General features: G+C 32.6%; 1 pseudogene; it reads right to left on the minus strand.

The window, feature by feature from the left end:
* Positions 1–3,444: 3,444 nt before the first annotated feature.
* LOC127116705 (uncharacterized) lies at positions 3,445–3,536 on the minus strand (annotated as a pseudogene).
* Between the last annotated feature and the right edge of the window lie 1,500 nt (positions 3,537–5,036).

The following is a 5,036-nucleotide window of genomic DNA, read 5'->3' on the forward strand; positions in this document are numbered from 1 at the left end:
GACTTGGACAAGTAGTTTTATAATGTCCCAATTTTCCGCACTAATAACAGGTGATGTCGTCATCCTTTTTCTTATGTTCTCTTTTAGGCGGATGAGTCTTTTTGAAATTTATCAAACCTTTGTCGAAATGCTTAAGCATGTTTATTTTCAAGTATCAATTGTATTGTGTAACGAATATCCAAATCTCCTCTTCCTTAGGAGATTCGTCATCAGAATTATCACTTTCTTTCTTATATTTCTTCACCTTAGATGATGATGCTTTTAAAGAAATATCCTTTTTTATCTTCTTTACCTTTCTCTTTCTTTTTTGTCAATTTTCTATTTCCAAGTCGTTTAAGCTCATTCTCATGTTCATTGAGTCTCCCAAACAACTTTATGATGTCGAAAGTATAAAAATCATTAGATTCTTTTATGGAAGTAACCTTCGGTTTCCATTCCCTACACATTGACCTTAATATTTTGTTACCACATTCTTTGTTAGAAAGAAACTTTCCTAAGTTGTTTAGTTTGTTGATTAAATGGAGGAAACAAGTATGCTTGGATTCCATAGATTCTCCGGGTTCCATACAGAAAAGTTTGAAATCCTTTGTTAACATGTTGATCTTAGAATCCTTGACGTATTCAGTTCCCTCATAAAGGGTTTGAAGAGTGTTTCACATAGCTTGTGTGCTTTTGTGATGTGAAGTAGAGTAGAATACCTTCACACTTAAAACTGAGATAAGTATATTCCTTATTTCCAAATCATATGAAGCCTTTTTGGTTTCATCATCATACCAATCCTTTGGGTGTTTAAGAGTGTTATCGACTTCATTTCTAGAATTTAAGGCATGTCGGTAAATGCTACCCGTATATTTTTGTCAACTGATAGTAAATATACATACTTGTTTTCTTTCCAATAAGCATAACTCTCAATTTTAAAAATTGGGGCTCTATTATACGCTCCCTTGAGATCGTCGTCACCCATATTCCCAAACTTTTGAGTAGCTTAAACAAAATCAAAATACCAATTATTGGGTGAGAATATGGAGTAGAAAGAGAGGGGAGGGGGGGGGGGTTGTGAATAAACCCTTTTAAAATTTTGATTGATTTTCATAATGAAAAATAGGAGTTTGCATTGCGGAAAGTGATTTGCAAAAATAGAGATGTTATGCTTATCTTGGAAGGAATCACAAATGTAATTATACTCCAATTCACAATTATCCTTATATTACACGAGATGTGTTCTTTACAAAATTCAATTGCTATAGAATTCTATCACCATAATTTTTCGATTTCAATCAGCACTAAAACACAAATTGGTTTTGATTCTAACAAAACCTATACTTATGTAATAAATCACAACCAACATGAAATAATGATAAACTACACTAAGAAATAATTACCTAAACATGCAAAAACCTACGAAAATTAAAATGAGAGAGAGAGAGAGAGAGATGGTATTAACGTGGAAAATGACTATTGAAAAGTCTTCCTCAACAATCACAAATCTTCTTAATCAAGATTTGAATCCATTAGACAATGAACAAAACATGAGTTTGAAGATGAAAGAATTTTGTTTTCAAGTGATTTGAGTTTTCAAAAATGGAAGTTGTTATCATATAGTTACGTATGTTATGCTCGTTAGATGAAAAAAGTGAGGTGAAAAAATATTTATGGGTGTTAGAGATTAATCAGAAAAATATGTGAAAATGGTTATTTGATTTGAGTCAAGAATATTTGTTGATTTAACTCAAGTGAACAAGTAGCGTGGAACAAAATCAACATAAAAGAAGTGACTCATTTTCATGTTATATGAGTCAAGTTATAATTGTGATTCGAGTCATGAAAGGTCGTGATTCGAATCATGTAAAAACTATGATTTGGATCAAATTGACAGTGGCCAACAGGAAAATGTGAGAAACTTTGTGATTCGATTCACGCGTAAGTGGTGATTAGAATCAAACTAGACAGAGGCAAATAGGAATTGTGTGATTTGAATCAGGTGCAACTTTTTATTGGAGTCACAATGTTGCATGATTCAAATCAAGTGAAAGTTGTAATTTTGAGTCATAGGTATGAAATCCTTCATGTTTTCCTCTATTTGAATTGATTCAAATTAAGGTTTGTGAGTGATTCGAGTCACGCACATGAAATCTTAATTTTTCAAGTTTTCAACATACTTTGATATTCCACTTGCCACATAACTTGAACCAAAATTAAATATTGTTCTTGTTCCATTAACTGAACCAATTGGCTTAAAACATAATAATCATACTAAAAAACAAACATTTAAATTATTCATGCTAAAATGTGTGGATTCAAAACTTAATCTAAATATGTACAATTGAAGAGGAGACTCAATAAATAATAATAATAACAAAACATAAACTTAAGAGATAAGACAAGCAACAAAACTGTATTCGAGTTCCCCCCTTAATGCATTAGAGACATTGACTTCATTTCTTCAATGCACCTTCTACTCTACCAACCTACCCAATACATCCATCAAAATACCATATCTTAACCCAAACAAACACTAGACTCCATTCCCACATCCTTACCCAAAGAAATCATAAACAATATCAACTCATACTTTTATGTTTTCCAAAATCCTCAAGGCCTACTGTCATACCCCAATTTTGTTTAGGAATTTCAAACATTCATGCATCCAATTTTACTTTAATTTGCTTAGAATAAAATTTCAATTTTACAGGCAAACTAGTTAAATCGATTTTCAAATGCATGTAAGATTATCGGGCGAAAAATTTCAAGACAATGCTTGTAGTTGTCTATTTTATTGACCTATGATTCACATAGTTTACCCTAACGTCCTCGTTTAAGTTTTTTGATCCCATTTGCGGTCGCATTTGATCAATTTGAGCCTTTTAAATTGGGCATTTTTATTGCAAAATTTGATCTTTATCTGTCTGTTTTACGGAAATATATTTCACATAGATTATTGCAATGCATTTATTTTTGTTTTTCGCGCTCGTTTTTTATTTATTTTAATTCTTTTTATTTTATATTTTTAATAAAAATGTCAAGAAAAAATAAATAGAGTTAAATAAATAATCATTGAATTTTTATTTTCTTTATTAAAAAGTATTTTTGAATTTTGTTGCATTTAATCCTTTAAAACTCATGTTTATCATTTAAAAATATATGCGAGGGCAAGGTTGGTATATTGAGTAAATTAGAAAACCATAATTCTTACCGTAACTCATGGCCATTGAATCAAAGTTATCAAGGGTACAAAATCAAACACACGAGGATCCCTCTCTCAATTCTCACAACTCAATTGAAAATTAAATAATAAAAGAAAAAGAAGTAAGTAAAAATGGGGAGGAAAATGTGGGACTCCTCTCTCATCAATCAGAAGCCATGGCCCCAATCATATATCTACACACATCTCCCTATCATTGGTTAAAATAAAATAAAAATAAAAGATCCTGACCAATAGGAGACAACCACACGCGCCTCATTTTGTTTTGGTGGAATTTGTTTGATGCTTGAGAAAGATTCAAGGATTTATTTAAGCAATGTCCCCACCATGGGATCCCAAACCGTATTCGGTTAGAAACATTTTATAATAGACCGGTGTGATCATCAAGAAACATGTCGGATGCATATATTTTTTCATTACAAAAGTATTATACATACAATTCTAAAAAAAGTGTGGCTGACATGGCTACTCTAGCAAAAAGATCATCTCTTTATCCTTAAGCATATGATTCTTTTGATCTCGCTTCCTCAAAATAAGCAGAGGTTGGTGAAACTTATTAACTTACTACAAAGCATTCTCAAAATATTGTGACACTACCCCAACAATGGTGGCCACACACTCATCTAGACTCTAGGTCATAAAGGCATTCTTAAGGCGCAGAGAATCCAATCCCATATGAGAAGCAATTAGCGCTTGGTTCTTCCTCTCCATTATTCGTAATAGATAAATCAACTGATTAAACTGAGAGCCATGGAGATTAAAGGGGGCTAAATCATCTTTTATCTCAGTAAGAGCAGTAGAAGTTATCTACATTTCTTGCAGGTATTTATCCCGTCAAAGCCTCAGATTATGAACACTTTCTTCTAGCTACTACTTCTCAGGATGTTGTTGATGAGACCAATGAGCTTCGCAATGAAAAGCTACAACAAGGGCTAAAACGACAAAGGCACATCAGGTTTACCGAGCTAGAGTCGTCAATTATTCCTCAGGGATAGCCTAGACAGATTGGCTGATATTGTTAGAACAAGATTTGGTTTTGCATATGACCTTTAGTTTTGATGATAACAATGCATTATTTCTTAGAGAACAATTTTATACACTAACTGTTTTAATCTAGTATGTAGCTTTTGTTAACAGGTTCTGACTCTGAAGCAATGATGTGTGACGTCATCAGATTTTAGAATCAACACACTCTGACTCTGAGGAGATACAAGTGTTTTACATGATGATGTTAAGTTTCAGAAATCTCTCGGACAACAGTTTTGATGAAAGTTCGTGTTAAAGCTTTTGACTGTGACTCTGATTGAAGAGCCTCTAAAGGTTTGTCTGCCTTTAATATTCTACACTCAAGTTCTGAAGATTCTGAAGAACAAGATCTGAAGACTCTGAACACCAGGTTCTGAGGAACTGGGTCAAGACTCTAAAGACCAAGGTTCTGAAGATTTTGTCAACTTTTCTCTTGATCCTTCTAAACATGCTTTAACATCATTTCACCAGAAGCCTTTAAATATTAGAAGATAAGGTCAAAAGGTTTTGCATTAGGAAAATAGTACACAATACAAGATCATCCTTCCCTCTACTACCCTAATTTTGTGGGCTAAGGACAGTACTATTTACCATTTTTCCTCCCATATGCAAACCGTTATGAAAGAAACAACTGCAATTCAGTATTTTAATTCTACCCTCCAATGGTTCTTTTATATGCCTATATAAAAGAGACTTGAAGATTGGAAGAAGTTGCTAATAATTTGATAATGCTATTACATATGCTCTTGCTGAAATTATATTATTTATGTGTATAATTTTGTAAACACATAAGAGTTTTTGCTCGTTA

This window comes from Lathyrus oleraceus, chromosome 1 (assembly GCF_024323335.1).
Source record: "Lathyrus oleraceus cultivar Zhongwan6 chromosome 1, CAAS_Psat_ZW6_1.0, whole genome shotgun sequence".
NCBI lineage: Eukaryota > Viridiplantae > Streptophyta > Magnoliopsida > Fabales > Fabaceae > Lathyrus > Lathyrus oleraceus.